General features: G+C 33.4%; 1 long non-coding RNA gene across 1 annotated transcript in view; it reads right to left on the bottom strand.

Annotated features, from left to right (window-relative positions):
* LOC135125748 (uncharacterized) overlaps window positions 1–24,973 on the bottom strand; it is a 164,810-nt gene that overhangs the window by 100,699 nt on the left and 39,138 nt on the right. The window lies entirely within an intron of this gene.

Here is a 24,973-nt window from a genome sequence, read left to right as displayed (position 1 = left end):
CGTAAATTCCTGGTCTTCGCATGCGAATACGGAATATTTTCCCGAGAGTTTGAAAAATTCCACAAGATAAATAATACCCTAACCTCAAACATTGGAGAACTCACAATTCGCTTAATTCATTCAGAAATAGGGTAGACAATTCGTTCCATTCATTCATAGATAGGGTAGATTACCATTTGAAACTTGCGGACTTGGGATCATACGCGTTGGTCTTTGTCCAGGGGCATAAGTTTGGAAATTGAGGAAATCATTATTATTTCTCAACAATTTAATTTTCTTTAGGGTTAATTAAAGTATACCAGTTTAGTGCATTATTATTGTACATAATAAATTCTCGAATTTGACTGGCCTAATTAAAGATATTAATCAGAGAAAAGTTTATTAATGGATGTAACCCCTCCCACTTAGGAGTCTCGTCTCATTTATTGCTAACAACAAGGGATAATTGCTAGCCAACCCTAGGGAGTACACCAACCCTTCCTAAGAAAAAGAAATAAGGCAATACATCATTTTAGAACAGCGAAATGTCAGCAAAATATTTTGACGTTCTTCTTTCGTTGCAAATGTTTTAACGCAACGCCTACTGCAAAATTGTTAAAAGCAGTGTACTCGATACCGAGTCACACTTTCGTATACGCTTCGAATTTGTAACATTGGTATAAGTATAAAACATTGGTCTAAAGAGTTTAGACAGTTCTTCCCTCGCTGTCGGAGACTTGACGACTGCATGCCTATTGTGTTTTTTTTCTCATTACATTTTTGTAGTGGGAATTTAAAAAAAAATTGCGATGACGTTTTTGCAAAGACACGTATAATCAGTTAGGATAGATGTAGTGTAATACTAAGAATAAGATTATTGTATTCCTCAATTTTCGGGAAAATGAATTGGGTCGTTTTGATTATTGATTTGTAATAATCAATAAAATAACGAAACAATTTACTCACGTATACGGCGCCGGCGTGTACTAGGAGAGGCAACTGAAAATCGTTTATGTATAAGCATTCTTAATTTAAGACGACAAGCGTAACATAGCATACGTAAGAGTCAAACAGAGAAACTGTAAACAAAACCGATGGTCGTCTAGAGATTTTTATTGCTTCGACTTCCGCTTATTATATAGTACATTGGGTTTTATTTTAACTTTTGACGGTGGAATTCACAATTGGTTGATTATAAACATATCTATACTACATTCGCGGAACCTAGTCAGCGCACAAAACAAATGCACGTCTGTAATGTTAAAGTAAATATAAATAAGCGTGCTACCCTTATGTTTCAATCGAGTTTTTACTCTACAAAATTTTGTGTCTACCAAATTGGGTTGGTCCAATGTAATACTAATAATAAGTGTTGCCTTTAATTTAATCAATACAATAAATTGACTTCATTAATTTTTTTGAGCCACCTCTTAAGCAAATCTAAAAAATATGAATGGAATGATAAATCACAAGTACAAACTCATCATATTTTTTGCATTTTAGATAGCATTTATTCAGCAAAATTTAGGGGTGACGTCATCAATTTTTTAGGGGGATGAACAAATACATTTTGATAAAAAATTTACCATGCTTATAATAACTTTAAAACATCTCCAAGATTTCAAAGCATTCGGTTCTGTAATTCCTGATTAAACCAATAAAATAAATTCATGCATTCATTAATTTTTTTGAGTCATCTTTATATGCAAATCCAAAAAATATGAATGGAATGATAAATCACAAGTACAGACTCATCATATTTTCTACATTTTAGAAAGGATTTATTCACCAAATTTTAGGGTGACGTCATCAATTTTTTTAGGGGGGATGAGCAAATAAATTTTGATAAAAAATTTACCATGCTTATGATAATTTTAAAACACCTCCAAGATTTCACAGCATTCGGTTCTGTAATTCCTGATTAAATCAATAAAATAAATTGACGCATTCATTAATTTTTTTCAGTCACCCTGTATATGCAAATCGAAAAAATTTGAATGGAATGATAAATCACAAGAAGAGACTCACCATATTTTGTACATTTTAGATAGGATTTATTCGGCAGACTTTTGAGCTGACGTGATCAAGTTTTTGGAGGGGATAACCAAATATATTTTGACTAAAGATTTATGATGATCTTTAGAGCCTTAAAACATCTGCAACATTTCAAAACATTCGGGTTAGCAGATTCAAAATTAAATTGGAAAATGTTGTTTTATAATTTTGTTTTTTTTTCCAAAAATCTGGACGTTTCGGGTAAAAACTCAATTGGGAGTCGTAAACGACATGTGTAGGACTATGTTATTTTATACAATTTAAGACCCATTTACTATGTACAATTTTGAAGTGACGTCATCGCATTAGTGGTGGGGATGATTAGACAAATTTTGGTTAACGTTTGTTGTTTTCTGCTTGTTTTATGCAGTGACAACTAATAAATTATTATATATATATATGACACTCCGAGGCCACCATAAATTTAACCTCACTTTTCACCTTTTAAAACCTCTCTCTCGGAACGGTTCAAAATATAACGCAATAATTTCAACCGGTTGGTGTGATGACGTCACTGTTTCATCGCGAAAATTACAAGTTTTAAAAACTAACTCAACAACGCATTTAAAACGTTGCATCGCGAAACAAACGCCTTTGATATACTATTTTTTCAATTATTAAAACATAAGGTATATAATAATAATATTAATAATAATAATAATACTTTATTACGGAATTTCTCCAATTTACACAAAATATATAACTACAATATGTAAGCTCTAGTAAGAAAAAATAAATAAAATATAAATATAAATATAAAAATAAAATTAAAAAAAAAAACCATTATAAATATAAATTGTCTTTACACTCAATTCAAATTAAATTTAAACTCAAATATGAAATAACTAATAAATTACATTATATTATTCATTAATTTTTTAAACGCTCCAAGTTTTGTATCAAAGATGTGAAATTTCTCCTCTCCAGCTAGATTATTGGCAGATTCCTTCATTCTCCGAAGTGGATGATTAACTGCGTTATTGGTAGAAACAATAGCGGTTCTAAAGATGGTACAAGTTCTAGTTGATCTACTATTTGAAGTCGGGACTCTGAATTTCAACTGAGATAACAGATTGCTACTATCTATTCTACCGTTTAGTATAGCATGTAGAGTGCATAAATCACCCATGTTCCTTCGCGCCAATAAGGATTTTATATTAAGAAGATTCATTGCCCATTCATATTGACCATGATGATGTATGTGGTGTTCCTTAAATTCAATGATTCTAAGAAATTTTTTTTGAACGCGTTCTAAAAGACTGATGTCGTTTTTATATATTGGATACCATATTGGAGAACAATATTCTAAAATAGAGCGTACCATTGAACAATATAACGTCTTTAATGCGGACAAATTCATATCCATGCAATGTCGTTGTATAAAACCCCACATACGTAAAGATTTATTAGATATATAATGATAGTGTTTTTTAAATGAAAGTGATGAATCAAAGATTACACCCAAATCCTTAATTTCAGTAACAGACTTGAGAGTAGTATTACCAATAAGATAATCATACTTAATCGAAGAATTCTTATTAGAAAAAGTAATTTGATAACATTTATCTAAATTTAAATTTAATGAATTTAAGTCACACCAGTTGAGTAAATTATTCAAGTCAGCCTGCAATTCATGGCAATCAATAGGAGTTATGATTTCTTTGAAAACCTTTAGATCGTCCGCAAAAAGTAAAAATTTTGAATATTTGAAACAATAACTTAAGTCGTTTATGAACAAAAGAAATAAAATTGGACCACAATGCGATCCTTGAGGAACCCCAGAAGTAACTTTAAAAGGATCGGAGAGATAACTGCCAATTTTTACCTGTTGCCACTTACCTGTTGAAAACGAAGTCAACCAATCAATCGTATTTTGTCTAAAACCCATACTAGTCAATTTTAATATCAAAACGTTGTGATCTGCACGATCGAACGCTTTCGCAAAATCAGTATAGATCGTGTCAACCTGGTTTCTATTTGCAAAGGCATCATTGAGATAGGAATAGTACTCCAGTAAATTGGATAATGTTGACTTATTCTTACAGAAACCGTGTTGATGAACTGTAAGTATCCTTGAAGCCATCCATTGCAGTTGTTTAGCGACTATGGAATCTAAAATTTTTGACAACTGACTGGTTGCAAACACCTCTGTAATTTTCTACTTTACTGTGATGTCCCGCTTTAAAAATAGGCTTAATATAACTCAGCTTCCAAATTTCAGGAAATTTACCACTCTTCAATGACATGCTGAATATTTTGTATAATGGTCTCGATAGGGTGCATACACATTTTTTTACTAATACATTGCTAATGTTGTCAGGTCCTGCAACTGATGAATCGTCTAGAGAAGTAATAGCATCAAATATGTCTTTAATAGTAACTGTAAGGCCATTGTCCGAAACGTCATCATTTAACTGAATATTCCGATGTACATTAGAAGCATCACTCTTGTTGTAAACCGATGAAAAAAATTGTGCAAACAATTTACAAATTTCTTTACCACTATGTACCGTTTCATTTAAGTAAGACATTACATTTGGAATATTATTAACGGCTTTTCTCTCTCGAATAAATTTCCAAAAGCAATTTGGATTGTTAATAACAGAAGTGTTAACTTTTGTCATGTAAGATTTGTATAGATCCTTGGAAAGTAACTTGCATTTGGATCTCAAACTTTTAAAGTATAAGTAATCATTTATATTATTTGATTGTTTAAACTTAGCATGAGCTTGAACTTTTTTATGACAAAGTATTCTCAATTCAGGACTGAACCACTTTGGATATTTAGATGGTTTCATTCTTATAACTTTCTTTGGAATATAAGCTTCCATACCAACATTTAAAATCTCATAAAAGATCGATATCATCTCATCCAACCCTATTCCTTCAAAACATCTATCCCAATTTATGGAAGCAAGAAAATCATTCAATAAAATATAATTGCCATTCCTATAATCATATATCAAAAATTCCGTTTCCAAGGAATCATTATGAACAACCGAAATCAACCAGGAGTAAGAAATATGATGCAAGCTATTGTCAAATATGGGATCAATAGCAGAACTAACTACTAAATCAGACACATTTGTAAAGACCAAGTCCAGAAAGACATTTCGTTGATTAGGAATTCTATTTACTTGATCTAGATTAAGAAAAGAATAAGTACTGAAAATAATGTCATAACAATTTTGATTTAAACCAGTTAAACCAGATCTATCCATATCGTTTTCCGTCCAATTAATACGGGGTAAATTAAAATCTCCAGCAATTATAAATTTATGATCTGGATATTTTCCAACTACATGTTCAATATCTTTGCAATGAGACTTATATACATCAAAATCAGAATTTGGAGGAATATAAATACCTGCAATAATAAAGTTTAGGTCGTTTAATTTAAGACCCAAGTAAATACTTTCCACCAATTCACCAATAAAAACAACTGATGATTTTAAACACTTATTGATCGCAATCAATACCCCACCACCCTTAGATTTAATGCTAGTCTTTTTATTACGATCTGCTCTATAGATATTAAAATTATGCAAAACTATTTCATTTTTAATTTGGTCACATAACCAAGACTCAGTAATAATTATTACATCATAAACACATCTACTAACGCTAATCACAAATTCATTTAATTTAGATCTTAGACCACCGACATTATGATAATAGCAGTTTAGTACTTTTAGTTTTTTGGGATTTTCCTAGGGACATTACTTTTAACTATGTAAGGAGTATTGTGTTTGTATCTCAAAGTTAAATTGGACTCACCCTTTGCAGTTCTATCTTACAGTTCACGTGTTACATTATTTATATGCTCTCTCTGTTTATTTGTAAGGTCAGGGCGAAAGTGATTTTTCCGGTTGGTATTATTTTTATTGGATCTTAATACTTCTTTTGCATCATTCTCATTCTCATATATAATTTTCATTGGCCGATTATGATTATTTTTAAAAAGTCCAATTCTGCATACTTTCTTAGGATTCGGAAATGTTCCAAGTGGCGACAAAATTTCTTCAACTGTTTTAGTATCCTCATTAATTTTTTCAGAAATGGTCGACGAAGATGGTTCTGGGAAGTTAAATAATAATACATTACATGCTTTCTCCTTGCGTTCTTCAATCTCCTCTAAAATTTCATTCATACTATGAGAATTGTCTAATGATCTCTCTGTATTTCGAAAAGATGCCATCTCATCTTTCAGTAGCTTTATATCTTTCTCAACCACTGTAACTCGATTTTCAATCTGGATAAAATGTTCGTCCATTTTCTTGAATAAATCTTGCTTTATTTAGTACATCAAATTGATTTTTTATAAGTAACTCAATTTGAATCAAAGACACAGAGTTGGTATTATCATTACTTAACAAATATTTACGACATGTCCAAGGTTCTTTATCCATAACAAATTTAGAAAGATCAGGACCCGATAAATTCAGACATCTTACATGAAAATATTTCTTGCAATTCCCGACAATGCATTTTAATGACGGTGTGGTCGGTGTTACGGCACCATCGCATATTGAACACGGAACGGTCATTGTAAATCCACAATTACACAGTAAGGTAATATTAAACTTTAATTTGAATAATAGATATAAATTTAACTATTAATCTTAATGAAAAGAGCAAAAGAACTGAATCAATGCCGTTAAAAAAAAAGCAACTTGATAGTGCAGAATGGAAGTAAATAATAAAAAATGATGTTATTACACACAACTAAAAGTGCTGAAAATCACACTCCTGCCAAAATACGACGTTAGTACTGTAATCATCAAAAAATGAATTAATTAAATGCTATATTTACCCCCAATTTTTCACTAAAATCACGAGCTACCTTGAGAAACACTGCACAGCGACAATTCACTAATGAAGTGAATTGTCGCTGTACAATACTATACTATACTAATTTTAAACTTGTCCAAATCGTACCTCGTTTTTATGACTGCACCCTATTGTGTAGGAGTTAAATCCCTTCACAATGGGTCCGCGCCGCAAGTGATCCAGCGCTCATAAACCATCTACAGACCAACTGTCTATACTACACAGGGCCGTACTTTCTCCCAGCATGTTGTTAAAATATGTACCTTATCTTACTATTATTCTTTGTAGATATGGACATATGTATTTGCTTATTTTTTTTTTTTTTAGGATGAAAGTGTTTATTAAATGATTATTCTGAATCTTATTAGTAATTATTATTATTATTACTATTGTAAGTGTAATTTAGAAAACATTAACTATCCATTAATTTTGAAACTTATAATCCGTTTTATCTTTCTATTTACAACAAAATTTTAAATTACAAACTCATTAAGAGCAGAATGGGTATTGTTAGAAATAACAAATTCATTAACAGTGGATGAAAGGTTCTTAGAAATAAATATTTGTATACGGGGTATGAAACTAAACGGATTCAAGAATTTTGTACAACATTCTTGCGAATAATAGTGCTTACCTTTGCGTGAAAATGCTTCGTCCTTGGGAAAATCAAGAAATCGTGAACAACGAACTTAGAGTGGAGAGAATGGAGGTTGAAGAAAATATTTTAGAAGAAAGCAGCACATCATAATTACCTTTCGCCAGACGCCAAAGAAATAATCAGGAACGTCTACCAAAATTTACTAGAAAAGGAATGTTCTACTCCTATCAAAGTTTGCAGTGAATTTGTGAAAAACCCTATTCCACAGTACGAGATATTATAAACATCAACAATGTTGAAAAAATAGTTAGAACCCACCAAAAATTTCTAAGAAATCCGGACGCACTGGGAACTGAAATAAAGGAAGTTATTTATAAAATGTATAAAGACAATCAATCAGGTGCCTACAACAAGAAGTCTAAAACTGAAATTACGAGAACTGGGATTTGAAATCATGTATTCGAATGAGACATTTCGACAGTATTTACGAAGTGTAGGCTTTCATTATAATACACTGAATCAACGATTGGGTATAATGGAAACTCCTCGCTTAAAAAAAAAATGCGATGGGAATACATTATGAAAATAAGACAATTTCGTGAAGAAGGCCGCTATATCGTTTATGATGACGAAACTTGGTACGACAGACATGATTTAGTAAAGAAGGGTCTTACAGACGGGACCGAGAAGTGTTACTTACAAGGGCCACCTTCCAGAGATAAAAGAATAATAATTCTTCATGCTGGCGGAACTGATGCGTGGGTGCCGAATGGATTACTTCTTTCGGTCAAACAAATTAAAAATTGTTCAGCTGACTATCATTGTGATATGGATGCGACGTTGTACGAATCTTGGGTTAGACAACAGTTAATTCCCAATCTTCCTGCAGGAACGGTGATAGTTATGGACAATGCCAGCTATCATTCAAAACTATTAAACAAAATACCAACAACGTCCACAAAAAAAGATGATACTATACATTTTATGAGGCGCAATGACATAGACGTCCCGACAGGTAAAGCAACAAAAAAGATCTTTTAAATTGTATAAAACAACTGAATATGCCAAAACAATATCGAATCGATCAAATAGCCAAAGAACATGGACACATTGTGTTGAGACTTCCGCCGTATTACTGTGTTCTGAATCCCATTGAATTAATATGGACTATTCTAAAAAGGTCAATTCGACGAAATAACAGAACCCCTAATTTAAGCGCTCAAGTGGTGGATTTGATTAGACAAGAGCTTAATAACAGAACAATATAGATTTGTGGAAAAGTTGTATAAAGCATGTAATAGACATTGAAAACAGCTATGTTTCACCTAACTTTCAAGAGTTTGTTGTCCATTTAGAGGACGAAGACGACGACGACGTAGTAGACTATTTTTTTGAGTGCTAACGACTGATTTGTAACTATTTTTATGGAAGAATCCTAGAACATCATCTCCACGTTTTTGTAGACCATTACGAATGCAATTTCTTCAAGAAACTACAGAATCCACTCGAACTGAGATAAGTTACGTCGAAAACCAAATAAATAACCTTTTACCTTTTGAAAGTACCTTTAACGAAAACAACTTTAAAATATCTTATATTATGAATCTAACAATGATTGATGGAAAAGTATGCAGTGCTATTACAGGAACAAAGTCATCGCAGCGTTGTTATTTATGTGGAGCAACTAGTAAAGATTTTAATGACCTTGATAAGATTTTAAAAAAACCTATTTTGAAAGAAAATCTTAGATTTGGATTATCCACTCTACACGCATGGATCAGGTTCTTCGAATGTATCTTACATTTATCATACAAAATTTCCATTAAAAAATGGCAAGCATGAAATGCTGAACAGAAAAAAGCAGTAAGCGAGAGAAAAAGGGAGCTTCAACGTGAATTTCGCCTGCAGTTGGGATTAATTGTTGACAAGCCAAAGCCTGGGTTTGGAAGTTCCAATGACGGCAATACTGCTCGACGCTTTTTTGCGAATTTTCAAGTTTCGGCGAAAATAACAGGCATTGACGAGACATTAATTAAACGTTTTTATGTCATCCTACAGGTAATCTGTAGTGGTTACGACATTAATTTGGTACTTTTCGAAAAATTTTGTATTAACACAGCAAAACTATTCGTTAATTTATATCCATGTTACTACATGCCCACTTCGGTACATAAAGTGTTAACACACGCAAAAGAAGGTATTGAAAAAGCAATATTACCTATTGGGCAGTTATCCGAGGAAGCTCAAGAGGCAAGGAACAAGGACATTAAAAAATATCGTTCGGATTTTTCTCGAACATTTTCCAGAGTGAAAACAATGGAAGATGTATTTAACAGACTACTTGTTTCTTCTGACCCTTATATTTCGAGCTTCAGAAAGCTTCCAAAGAAAAAATTAAAACAATTTTTACCAGAAGCATTAGAACTGCTTATAGCCAGCAGTTCTCAAAATAAATTAGGAATTGTCTCGAAAGTGGATAGTGACTCTGAAATAGATTCTGAGTTAACTGATAGTGATTCAGAATAATTTGTATATATGTTTAGTTTTTCTCGTTTTTTTGTAATAAATATAATTTTCTTCTCAATTTTTTAACCAAAATGACTTTCATTTATTATCCCACTCATTTTTTACATTTGAGAAGTCGATATAAATGGTCATTGTGTATTATTTATCAAAATCTCACGTGTTTTTTTTTTCAATTTCCGCCATATTGCAGCTGCCATTTTGTAAATGATATTTTTATTAGCATATTCATAATTACCGGCCATAAAAACCCTTGTAAACGAATTTTGATGCAAATTCAACACTGTTGGGATTTTTGGCCGCAAATTTTAATTTTGGGACCAGTGTGCGGCGGCTTCTGATCTGAACTGTTACGCGGATGGCGGATGCTTCTAAACTGAAAAATGAATTATTCCGATGTCTTTTATAAGGAGGAAAACAGCAGAATTGAAGTTCTCATGTTGATATTGATGCAAGTGTGGAAGTGCATCTTGCACGTGGCAGGATATGGGTCTACAGAATGATTGTCCATTGTGGACTTATGCTGATATAAAAGATAAAAATTTTTAAACACGCGATATATTTGCTAAACAAAAATGATGTGTGCTGAGGGGGCCTAACAGGCAAAACACAAGGCTAATTTTGAGTGTTTTTGAAATGGAAATTTGTTTGGACGAAACCGTATTCACGTTTGGAAAAACGGAGTATTTTCCTTGAAATGTTGACTTTTTTTAAAGGGTACGTTTGGAAAAACATAATAAATTTCCCAAAAATTTAACTTTATTAAAAAGTTATCTTAAAAAACAGGGCAAAATGATTGAAAAAACAAAGTGTTCTAAGGGGCCTTAGTAGTACTGTTTTACACAATGTCACTCCAGTCTCAATTTATGGACAATATGTACAGCATACCAACACTGTAATTTAAAAAAAGTTCTGCAGTTGGTAGAGGTTATTTCATTGACGTAGCATCGAAAAATTTAAGAACTCCGTTTTTTAGTGAACTAGGAAAAGTTCGCAAATCAGAGAACAGTGGCACTGGGACAGATTCTGTGTACAAACCATCATTGAGTCTTTGACTTTCTTAACTACTTCCAATCCAGTGAGATCAGGGGTTTATACCTGAAATCGGATCCCCAACATCAACGTTTGAGCATATATACCCAAAGCATCCCATAAGTAATATCAAATATGTTATTTCAGGATACAAATGATGGGGAAGTAATTTTCGAAGGACCTATTGAAGCGTTTATGTTAAGTACACCTTCAAAAGCAGATGTCACCTTCGCCAAAGAGACACCCCTTTCACGAAAAAAACAAGCATCTCGAACCTTTTGCTCCAATCGAAGCAGCTGATGTTGAAATATTTGGTCAAGTGGTGTCTGCTGAATTACGAAAAATCAAAAGGAAAAAAATAGTAATTAACTTAAAACGGGAAATAATGAATCTTCTTTATGGAGCCGAGAAAGATGAAGATTCATGAAAATGAATGAGTATTAATAATAAAAACATCCTATGTTACGAAACATTATACTAAATTGTAACCTAGTCATGTAAATGAATAAAAAATCTGTGGAATGAGTTCAACGAGCGTTATCTTGCCACTCCACTGCGCCTTCACCATTTACATAGTTCATAAACTCCACTCTAATGTCTCTCGCAGCACGTGGTAGATAAAGATTTTTTGATAGAAGATATATAACATCAAAGAATTATATTAAATTAATTCGCCCGCCATTTTTGCATGATAAATCTCAATTTTCAAAAGAAGAAGCTACACTTAACGCTCATACTGCAAAGGCTAGAATACATATGGAACGATCTAACCTAAGAATTAAAATGTTTGATATATAAAAAAAACTGACCTTGGCCCCGAGTTTCTAAAGTAGATGATATATTTTTAAGGATACATGATATTTTAAATTTATCATCACCGTTGCTATCCGATCATAAATTTTGGGGACAAGCAAAGCTATCTGTAGGGTTATAAATACACAATCAGTTTTATAACGTTTGTATTAAACTGGAAATTAAATAAAAATACAAGTAAAAATAAATATTTTTAAATTTACCTTCTTCCTGTTTACATATACTGTGAATCGTATGAGTAAAATACTTGTATTGTAACGTTTGTAACAATCTTTTACAGAAAACATCATTTCTGCCAATAACAATTGTTAACAACACCTCAGTGCTATACACTCCGCAACAACTGATTAACCTCAGCCTCAATTTTATATATTTTATCATAATTATTCCTGATTTTTCAAAAATGATTATCTTGGATTTGAGAGCAAACAAAATAGAGTTATTTACAGATATTGCAGATTTTTTTTGTTTTCAAAATTAAAGAAACAGTTTTTTATAAAAAGCAAATGCGACAACTGATTAACCTCACAAGTAAAATTTTCGTTATTTATCAAAAAATAATAAACGTTGCACATGAAAACGTTGTATTTTTAGCGTTTTATTTAAAATCCAGTAGGCAGCTGTCACTTTAATTCAAAAATATTAATAATGGGTGCCGGTAAAAAGTTGCGTGCTGAAGAAATTGGTAAAATTAAGGTTTTTAGTGCAGAAGGTTACTCCAACAGAGAAATTGCAAGAAAGATTAATCGCAGCCCTCGTATTATCAATAATTTTTTCAACAGTATTGAAAATTATGGAAAGATAACCATGGGGGAGTAAAAACAGCGACTACTCCCAGAGAAAGGCGAAACATTTTGCGTGAAGCTTCAAATTCTACTCTAACAGCAAGAAAAATAGGACACTCTGTTGGTAGTACAGCAAGTGTAAGGACAATTCAAAGGATAATTAAAGGTTGTCAACATCAAAAACGACGTCGCCTAAGAAAGAAACCCAATCTAACAACAAGGCATAAAGCAGCAAGATTAGACTATGCTAGAAACCATATGGGCTGGGTCGACCAGTGGCAAGAAGTAATTTTTACTGATGAAAAACGGTTTTGTTTGGATGGTCCAGATGGTTTCCAACATTATTTCCATGACTTAAGGAAAGAAAAAAAATATTTGACCCGGCGTCACAACAGAGAAGGAGGAATCATGATATGGGGCGCTATTTCTTTTAAAGTACCCGTGCATATGGAAATTTTAAATGGAGTGCAAAATGCCCAAAAGTATCGAGATCTTCTTGCCACAACAAAACCCGTTATTGAAGATGTCATGGAAGGTGGAGAGTGGGTTTTCCAGCAAGACCATGCTGCAATTCATACAGCAAGGCTGGTGCAACAATGGTTTAGAGAAGAAAATATTCAAGTCTTGGAATGGCCAAGCAATTCTCCAGACTTGAACATCATTGAAAATTTGTAGGGTTGGTTATCAAGAAATATTTATGGAGGAGGATGACAATATCAGAACACTGAAGCATTAATAAATGCAATCAGAGAAGCTTGGGGCAATATCCCACAAAATTTCTTAAACTCCTTATATCGTTCACTTCCAAATCGCATATTTGAAGTCATAAATAAGAATGGGTCTCATACTCATTTTTAAATGTAATTTTGTTATTAAATAAAGTTGTTACTTTATGACTTTTTGATAAATAGTGAAAATTTTACTGGTTAGGTTAATCAGTTGTCGCATTTTTTATTAATAATTTTATATTACAAATTTTCTTCTTTAAGTAAGAAAACATAAAAAAATTGCAATTTTCGTAAATAGCTTTATTTTGTTTGCTCTCAAATCCAAGATCACGATTTTTAAAAAAGCTGCAATAATTCTGCCAAAATATAAAAAATTGGAGGTGATCTAATTGTTGTAAGTGTATGATGGTATCTTCCGCTAATGGATTTTAAGATTTCATTTGTACATTCCCCTTATGAACAAGTAATAATGGACAAAGGGAATAATTCCAAAACATATTGGAAAATCATAAACAAAAATAGAAATACGGCTAAAGAAAATATATAAAATGTAATATTGAGATCTTAAACAAACTCAACAGACATTTTACAACTTCTCTATAAGTATACTGCTATTGTAGAAGGTGTATCTTCGATGTTGTACGATATTTTTCCTCTAGTGACGCATAAAAGTATTAAAATATTTGACCCGGCGTCACAACAGAGAAGGAGGAATCATGATATGGGGCGCTATTTCTTTTAAAGGACCCGTGCATATGGAAATTTTAAATGGAGTGCAAAATGCCCAAAAGTATCGAGATCTTCTTGCCACAACAAAACCCGTTATTGAAGATGTCATGGAAGGTGGAGAGTGGGTTTTCCAGCAAGACCATCCTGCAATTCATACAACGAGGCTGGTGCAACAATGGTTTAGAGAAGAAAATATTCAAGTCTTGGAATGGCCAAGCAATTCTCCAGACTTGAACATCATTGAAAATTTGTGGGGTTGGTTATCAAGAAATATTTATGGAGGAGGATGACAATATCAGAACACTGAAGCATTAATAAATGCAATCAGAGAAGCTTGGGCCAATATCCCACAAAATTTCTTAAACTCCTTATATCGTTCACTTCCAAATCGCATATTTGAAGTCATAAATAAGAATGGGTCTCATACTCATTTTTAAATGTAATTTTGTTATTAAATAAAGTTGTTACTTTATGACTTTTTGATAAATAGTGAAAATTTTACTGGTTAGGTTAATCAGTTGTCGCATTTTTTATTGATAATTTTATATTACAAATTTTCTTCTTTAAGTAAGAAAACATAAAAAAATTGCAATTTTCGTAAATAGCTTTATTTTGTTTGCTCTCAAATCCAAGATCACGATTTTTAAAAAAGCTGCAATAATTCTGCCAAAATATAAAAAATTGGAGGTGATTTAATTGTTGTAAATGTATGATGGTATCTTCCGCTAATGGATTTTAAGATTTCATTTATACATTCCCCTTATGAACAAGTAATAATGGACAAAGGGAATAATTCCAAAACATATTGGAAAATCATAAACAAAAATAGAAATACGGCTAAAGAAAATATATAAAATGTAATATTGAGATCTTAAACAAACTCAACAGACATTTTACAACTTCGCCATAAGTATACTGCTGATGTAGAAGGTGTATCTTCGATGTTGTACAATATTTTTCCTCTAGTGACGCATAAAAGTATTAAAAATCGTCGAAAAAAGTTAGGGTAAAAAACTGAAACGAGCTTACGAAAAAATAGTACATTCTCCTACCGATGTTTGTGACGAGCCGTCTTTAACAACACCTCAGTGCTATATAAGTATAATATAAAATAAGTAACAGAAATATTTAAAATTGTCATGCTTAGTTGAATTTGCCCGTAATACATATGTTTCTCTTGCAACGTGATTTCATTATTTTTACTTGCAGATAATCGTAATTTTTAATAAAATCCACTGCACCACAAAAAAAGAAATATAGAAGATACTAAATTTAAGGGACAGGAAAGAATGTCTCCTGAAATTTCTAACTACACGATTTTCTTTTATTTATGTGATTAGAGTGTTGTAAATGTATGACAGTATCTTCCGCTAATGGATTTTAAGATTTCATTTGTACATTCCCCTTATGAACAAGTAATAATGGACAAAGGGAATAATTCCAAAACATATTGGAAAATCATAAACAAAAATAGAAATACGGCTAAAGAAAATATATAAAAAGTAATATTGAGATCTTAAACAAACTCAACAGACATTTTACAACTTCGCCATAAGCATACTGCTGATGTAGAAGGTGTATCTTCGATGTTGTACAATATTTTTCCTCTAGTGACGCATAAAAGTATTAAAAATCGTCGAAAAAAAGTTAGGGTAAAAAACTGAAACGAGCTTACGGAAAGATAGTACATTCTCCTACCGATGTTTGTGACGAGCCATCTTTAACAACACCTCAGTGCTATATAAGTATAATATAAAATAAGTAACAGAAATATTTAAAATTGTCATGCTTAGTTGAGTTTGCCCGTAATACATATGTTTCTCTTTCAACATGATTTCATAATTTTTACTTGCAGATAATCGTAATTTTTAATAAAATCCACTGCACCACAAAAAAAAGAAATATAGAAGATACTAAATTTAAGGGACAGGAAAGAATGTCTCCTGAAATTTCTAACTACACGATTTTCTTTTATTTATGTGATTTGAGTGTTGTAAATGTATGACAGTATCTTCCGCTAATGGATTTTAAGATTTCATTTGTACATTCCCCTTATGAACAAGTAATAATGGACAAAGGGAATAATTCCAAAACATATTGGAAAATCATAAACAAAAATAGAAATACGACGACGACGACGACGACGACGACGACGACGACGACGACAACAACAGCACCGGTGAATCTTCCGATGTGGATCACTTCCCAGACGACGAAGACGATCTATTCATGAAAGTGTGCTATGTTTACGAAGCACGAGTGGGGGCAGAAAAACGTCGGGGTGAAGAGGCACGATATTTACCCCGCGAAAAAAACAACCTATTGGCTTCCACACAGTTTCAACTTTCTCCATCTGGATACGGTACAGCGGTATCCGTGGTTTTAAAAATGCCCGCAGGCGATGTGGTGTTCCGAATATATAACCAAGCCTTTTGCGAATTTGAAGATGGTGCCTCAACTTCAGAATCCAGTATCTGACCGACATGTTTTATGTGCGTTGAAAAAATACAACGTGATACTGTGCCGAAACAGGATAGTGATGTTCCATCCTGTTTTTCAGACAAGGAAGCATCCCCTCTTTGTTTCGGCAGAGTCAATAATGAAGATTATTGATCAGAGATTATTTGTTATTAATTTATTGCACGAACACAGTGTACGTAAAGCATGTTGGCCCGATTACGACGATTTTGTATTAGAGGTTGCCAAATTCATGATCAACAATGCTGTCGAATTTACGGACAAGGTGTAAACATAATTATCACCAAGTACAATTGCCATACACTTCTCTTCGAAATGAGATGTAAATTTTTTTACACTATCCATAAGCGTGTGTACGATGTATTAGACCGGTGGAAGAAATAAATATATTTTTACAAAAAAGAGAACGTTTTTTTTTAGTTAGTTATAGGGTTCATTGATACATATATATATAATGGGTACTTTTGCCTTTCGTTGTTTATTTCTGTTCAAGTGTTCATTTTGATAACATGACAGAACAACATGAGGTTGACTTAGGTTTTAAAGTACCTTTCCCGGCTATAGTCGCTGGACCTACGAGTTGTGGTAAATCATACTTTGTGATCAGATTTCTAAAAAGTTTAAGAAATATTTTTGACACTCCTTATAAAAAAATGTTTGGTATTTTGACGAGTGACAGCCTATCTATGAAGACTCGGATATTCAAGAATTAAACATAGAATACTGCCACGGTATACCTGATTTAAATTCGTTTGACGGTAACGAACCAACTTTGACTATAATTGACGATTTAATGAGAGAAACTAGTGGAAACGGTTACTTGCTGTTCGACTTACAACAAAGTACTCTCGACAGATTTAGAACATTTTACCTGATGAATTTCCAATTACCATTTATCAGACAAAAAAAGGATATATATATATATATAAACGCCCAAGTCAATAGTTCTCATTCTTCTTTGAAATGTCGCAAGTGTTGCGTCGTAATGCATGTGTATTAAAATTTTTAGAAAAAGCGAAACCAAGTTACCGCAAAGTTATTTTAAAATCAGCTGATAAGAATCTTCTCCGTTGTGTATGCGAGTGCGCCCATAACTAGACAGCGGATTTCTGTCGGGCTACGTCACGATTTTAGTGGGGACGCGCTGCATCGCCGGGACTCAGTAGCGGGTGATAGGTAATCACTGAATTTAATTGCCACTTGATTCCATAAATACAATTAACGATTTATTAATCAAACGGCTAACTAAATGAGAACTGGAACTAACAGCAGAGTGCAACGAAGCAGCGTTATTCTAATCTCAAATAAACGAAGTGCAGCCGGTAACTGCAATGAATTTCCATCCCGTACGAGCCTTACCGAGTTTGGCCTTGTCTAGCCCGACAGAAATCCGCTCTCTACCCATAACACTTTGTTAGGTCGCGTCCCGTTGTCGACGTCGCAAAAAGCAAAATTATCGAAGCACAAAAACATACTACGCCGCTTGGTTAGAGAGCGCGGAAGTTTGGATAAAAAAAAAAAATTAGTTTTACAAAAAGGTGGTGTTTTTTTACCTTTACTTTTAGCACCGGTGATTTCCGGTGTTTTGGGGTCTATTTTTAATAATAATAAATAATTTCAATGGAGCACACGAAGAAAATGATGTTGGTAGAACCCCACAACTTAGAAAGGTTCCGTCAAAATCAAATTCAAAACACGGCTGTTGATTCATTATCCAAACTTGACAAGGAAATGATGATGGTTATGGATAAGAAAAATACGCACGACTCTGAAAAATGGTAGATGTACTATCAGATACTTCGAAAATATTTAAATATAGTGTCTCAAAATCGAAAACCGCTGATGTTGCCTGTGCTTGAAAATGAAATTTTCTCGAATGAAAAACAATCGTCAGGTGAAATTTTGGAGATGCAGCCAAACATGTTCGATCAAATTTTGTCAACAGTACCAAAACAATTTAAAAATAAAGCTCGTCTGATGTTGCAAAAGTTACAAGACGCTGATGTAAGATGGAATGAGAGTGGAGTTGTAATTTTTAACGGTACAGAAATTACCAACGACGCCGTAAGATCGGGAAAATCAAACATTGAGCCTGAAGGTTGGAAAGAATTTTGTCAAATTTTACGGAGCGTCAACATACCTCGTATGCTGGTTGCCAATAAAAAACGTCTGAACTATATAAATAATGGTGAAGTTAGCGAAAACTTAGTACAAAGAAATGATTCCTCGAGTGAAATTAGTTCAAACGCATTAGACGCATCTACACCGAATAAAAACGTCACTTCCCCGCGGACCACAGGTGCACCAGCAAATAAAAGGAAAAAAGCAACTGTTAAATGGGCATCGTTTAAATTATAATACGAATAAACATGCAAAGACTTCAAAACCATTTTTACACACCGCCAAACCCTGCAAGTTTTTCCAATGCCGATAAATTATCAAAATCTGCAAAAGTATCGAAAAAAATTGTTCAAAAATGGCTCGAAAATCGGATAGTTATACGTTACACAAACAAATAAGAAAAACATTTCAGAGAAATAAATACCTAGTAACTAACATTGGCGACTTATTTCAAGCAGATCTTGAGTTTGAAAGAGCATAACGACGCTATTAACTACCTATTATCTGTAATTGATGTATTTTCCAAGAATGTCTGGGTGAAACCGCTTCGGTCGAAAACTGCCGCCGAGGTAGCCGCCGCCTTCCGAGAAATCTTTAATGACCAAACGCCCATTAGTATTCAAACTGATAAGTAGAGAGCGGATTTTATGACATTTGCATATCCGTTATTTTTTGCATATGTCTTGATATTTAATATGTGAACGAATCATGCTAATTAAAAATGAATACAGCTATAAAAAAATTGCATATTTGCATATATTTGCCTTCTGCTGCATATTTCACGTAACGGGTGCATATTTTGCATTTTTATCAGTTTTTATGCTACTTTAAAATGCCATTCGATCGGCATTTTTCTAGAAAGACGAAATTTCATGAATCATATTGCTTCGAATAATTGGGTTTTATGGTAGTTTGGAGGGACCACTGGGTGTTAAGCCATCCTTCCAGGTAAATTCGGGTTCTAATTACTTGTGGAAATACCGTTCATTTCAATATTTCTGTTCGTTACTGTATTAATGGTATGTTTTATGGTGGTCGAAGGGAGGTTATCCTATTATTTTTCATCGTGAGTTTGCATTTAAGTATTTAAAGCGATAGAGATGTGTGTCAATATGTAGATAACTCAAATTAATTTATGAATTAAACCTTTTCCTGAACTTATTCTTCAAGAAGGAACTGTGTTTTGTTGTGCCTGCTCTAATCCGATAAGTATTTTTACATCTGTGGACGCAGTACGCAGTTCTTCTATTTACAAATACATACTTTAGAATCACCGGAAAAATTTTTGTTAGAATATTTCGAAAAATATTTAAAAATAAATTGTTACCAAAATAGTAATTAAATAGTCGATTACTACTATTTTTTAATTCGTTCTGTTTACCTATATTTATTTTTTAATATAAGAATATTATCTTAAAAAATGTCATTTATTTGTCAGTGAGATCTAATTAAACACTTTGCAATGTGATTTATGTATTTTTTGTAATAAAAGGTAAGGTGTTTTTGCAATTTGTAAATAAATTTAGTTCAGTTATTACGCTTTTTTTAATTTTTGGAGCATATGCAACTGCATATCTCTGCATATATTAAGAAAGTTATTGCATATTTGCATAAATTTGATGCATGTCATATGATCATATTTCCCAAAATTTTGCTGCATATTTTCCGCTCTCTACTGATAAGGGTAAAGAATTTTTAGCGAGCAATATTCAACGTGTATTTAAAGAATATGGTGTAAACTTTTATGTAGCAAAAAATCCCGATGTTAAAGGCTACGTGCTTGAACGTTTTAATAAAACATTAAAAACAAAAATGTTTAAATATTTTACTTTTGCCACTAGTTTTCGTTATGTAGACGTCTTACAAGACTTTGTAAAATCTTATAACAGTTCGTATCACAGAACTATTCATATGGCACCACAAAAATACTTACGGTGAGAAAACTAATTTAAAAACAAACCAAAAAATTCTCTATAAAGTAGGTGACTATGTGAGAATCACAAGAGAAAAACATATTTTTGAGAAGGGCCACAAGAGCAACTGGAGCGGTGAAATTTTTAAAATTACACACGTAATTAAAAGAGACCCAGTTGTATACAAAATTACCGACTTATTGTGCGAACCTGTTGATGGCGTTTTTTATCAGCCCGAAATTCAACGTATAGCTTACGACGCTCAAAAGTCGTTTCACATCGAAAAAATTTTGAAAAAGAGATATAAAAACGGCCGCAGCGAGATTTCAGTTCAGTGGAAAGATTACCCTGCACAGTTCAATTCGTGGATACCGGAAAACAGTGTAACTCGAATATGAATATGAATAACGAAAGCAATTTTTATTTTACTCTTTTGTCAAACAGTTCGAAACTTTATTTTCCGCAAAACACTTCGACGCACTTTTGTACACAACTACCAAAAACCATACACCTCGATGGCGAATGGGTTGTAGGTTTAGCAGAGTTGCAATATCCATGCTCATTTTTATCTTTGCAAGAGAACGAAAATAACATCAAATGTCGATACGTAATAAGTAAACCGTTGAATAATGATGTACTGAACTCTATTCTCAACGATGAACGTTTCCCGCCTTATTTCCGCAAGCGAATGACATATTTTAAGTACAATTCGATAGAGGAGATAAATTTTGACGATGGCGACATGTTTTTTGAAGATTATTTAGAGTACAAGACCAGCATTGGTGCAGGAAATTACGAGTCAATTGAATCAATCTTAGATGCTCTAAACAAAAATGAATACCTGATGAAAGATAACGTAAAATTTAGTGTAGCAGACGGTACAAACAAAATTCACGTCTCCAGCCCAAGTTCTACTTCATGTCTATTACACTATCACCCAAACTGAGTTTACAACTAGGTTTTGAGCCGAACACAAACGTACTGAATAAAACATCCGCGCACCCATCTAATATCTTATTAACACGCTTTTATTAGCTTGGGTTGTATGTATCTATGTATGTATGTAACGGAATCTTTGAGCTTAATTTTCATCGGTTTCTAAAAGTCTGATCATCTTGAAACTTTGCACACGTCTCAAGGATCGATGACAATGCAATAATTTGATAACAGTTTCCCATTATCCTTATTAGGACCGCCAGGATTTATAAATTCTTTTATGGATCCTGTGTAGTGGAGTAAAAGAGATAAAGCTAGCGCGCGATCTGCGCATGCCTGTAGTATCTGGTTTACTCTTCGTTGTAATTATAGTCTTGATTAAAATACAAATAACGGATATTAAATGGAAAAAACAAGAACGGACTTTTAATTAACTAAACGTGTGCAAAAATGGCTGATCGCATCTTAATTGTGTCAGTATATACCACGGTTATCTCTCTCCGTGTCGATTATACCGATCTATACCGATTATTTCTGTTTCAAGGACAATTTCTGCATAGCTTTGGTTTTACAGTCGGTAAAGAAGGAATTAATTATAATTAAAACATATCTAATCATGACTTCTCACCTACTTAAATAAAGATAACAAATTTTGATTCAGAAATACAAACATGGAGGAAAATTAACTATCCATATGAAAAAAGTCCAATTGGGTGTTAATCATTTCGGTATATTCTGTGGTTACCTCATCGTTTCGGGAGTGAGTAATTTGCGCGCCTGCTGCCTTCCTTGGATGTGGTAGCCGTTTCTCAGGTTTCATCCCCTAGAAATAAGTTACTCCCGATTACTTCTGTTTCAAAGGACGATTTCTGCATAGCTTTGGACTCACAATCGATAAGGACTAAATTTAAGAATCCTACATCATTAATTCTGATCGATAAAGAATATTGCAAAAAAATTTTAGTAAAACGTTTTGGTAAAATTTTCGTTATGCGCAATGGCCTGCGCAGAAGCTCACGCCGGGGAGTTGGAGCCTATCCATACAAGTTCCTTCCTACAACTTATGCGTTGGCGCCTGCGTACTATCCGCCGCCGCCTGAGCCTATGCAATCGTACACATTCTTCTTACTTCCTTTTCGTGTTGGTGGGTTATATATGGAATGGTGAAGTATTTAGAGCGACACAATCGGCATGGGTTAAAGTTGCACTGTACAGGTTATAGCTGTACTGACCTTTGTATTTGGTTATAACAGAATATACTCCTAAATAATATAAATTTAAAGGTCACAAAATTGCAATTAAATAAAAAAAATATAAAATCCTGCAATTTTAAGGTACGCGTCCAGTTTGTAAAATGCGAAAATATCGTTGTGAACAAGCTATCAAACAAAATCAATTACTTAAAAGTGAACCTACATTTCGATTGGCTATGATGAAAATATTATAAAATCCTGCAATTTTAAAGTACGCGTCCAATTTGTAAAATGCTAAAATATCGTTGTGAACAAGCTATCAAACGAAATCAATTGCTTGAAAGTGAACCTAGATTTTGATTGGATAAGAAAATATTATAAAATCCCGCACTCTCAGATAAAAGAGACTCTGGAGTGTATATTTTAAAAAATTTCGTTTGATACAAACTATCCAAAAATTTGATTTGTCTCAAAACATAGTTTTCATCTGATGTTCAAAAGACTACTTATGATTTTTCAAATAAAAAAAATCGTTTATAATTTTTTTTTCCATTTAAGAACATTTAAAATTTTAGCAGGAATGAAAAATTCGATTTCCCATAAAACTTTTAAATTCGAAATTTTAATTATGTTTTGTACAAATACTATTAATTACAGAAAATAATTAAACATGCAATTCCCGTATCCACAACTGTAAAATGTACAGCACAATTTTAACATATGTCGAGCGCGCTAAATTTTCACTCATTTCGTACACCCAATCCAAGGTGAAGAAAACGTGCCGAGGGATGAATGGCAGGGGGTGTTTAAAAATGTCATGTCGCTAGCGCCAATTTCAGGGCACCAGGCCGCACCCTGTCGAATGAAGGCCTTACCCTTCTATCGGACCTCTGGGAGGGTTGATTGTTTAATTGTCCGTTACTCGTGGGAACAAAAATGACACTTGAAACTACAACACAAAGAAAGAGGAGATTGGCGAAAAAGAGACAAAAACTGAAAGAAAAACTTTCAGGACTGTCGAATGACGAAATGGTGGAAAGGCAAAATAAAAGGCGACTATATATGAAACAATATAGAGCTTTACAATCAGAGGAAGAGAGAGCGGCTCGATTACGGCACATGCGGCAACATAGTGCTGAATATCGAGCCTCACAATCAGAGGAAGATAGAGCGGCTCGATTACAGCACATGCGGCAACATAGTGCTGAATATCAAGCCTCACAATCAGAGGAAGACAGAGCGGCTCGATTACAGCACATGCGGCAACATAGTACTGAATATCGAGCCTCACAGCCAGAGGAAGACAAAGCGGCTCGATTACAGCACATGCGGCAACGAAACACCGAGTCGAGAAGACTAAGTAGAGCCAGTATAACAGGCTTCATGCAGTCAATTAACACGTTTTGTGATAAGATCTGTGAAGTTTGCACTAAACGGTGCTATAAAAATCAAATCTCTAATTGGATTGTAGACACTAAGTCAGCACCATATTTACCTAGCGAATTAAAACAAATTTTAATTTTATTTTTTAATATCAATTAATACGCCACTTAATTATCAAATTAAGTGGCGTATTTGGGCAATATAGCTTTCGTGGCCAAGCGGTATTGTTCGCACAAGATGTTTTTGAAGTCACTGAAAACCTTGCGAACATGTTACCAAGAACCGCAAATAATGCTGGAATAGTCGTCATTACTGAGCGTTTGGAGAATATTAACGTAACACGACAGTTTTCGATATCCAAACAAAAAATTTATGATGCACTCAATTGGCTGACTTTGAACAATCCACTTTACAAAGATGTCACTATCGATCAGAACGTTGTAATTGAAGAAAATGATATTATAAGAGTAGAAGAAGCACCAGTCGAGATTGCTGTAGAGACCAATGAAGAACCTATTGAGAATGTTAGTGCTTACATGGAAATCAATGATTCCTCGAGAATTGTACGTGCTTCATGGCATCAAGGCAACGATATCATATTCACATCAGGATTTGCAGGAGTACAATGTTGTGCGATGGCATTGGCAAACATTCTCCGAGCCTGCATTCTTTCACCACAATATTGGTCTACAAACATCCTTAATCTAAATATGATAACAGGTGACCAAATCTACAGCAATATAAGATTTCAAACGGAGAGAAATGCCACAGCTTATCCTATAGAAAATGATCAATACTTGTTAGTTCGGAATTTCGCAGTCATCCAAAATGATTTGGTCGCATTTGGCAAAAGATTTCGGATCACTTTTGACGAAGA

The sequence above is a fragment of the Zophobas morio genome, unplaced genomic scaffold, assembly GCF_036711695.1.
Source record: "Zophobas morio isolate AGI-343-1 ecotype UQ-CSIRO unplaced genomic scaffold, CSIRO_AGI_Zmor_V1 ptg000009l, whole genome shotgun sequence".
NCBI lineage: Eukaryota > Metazoa > Arthropoda > Insecta > Coleoptera > Tenebrionidae > Zophobas > Zophobas morio.
The sequence above is the reverse complement of the archived record's forward strand: the minus strand, read 5'-3'. Positions and strand labels throughout refer to the sequence as shown.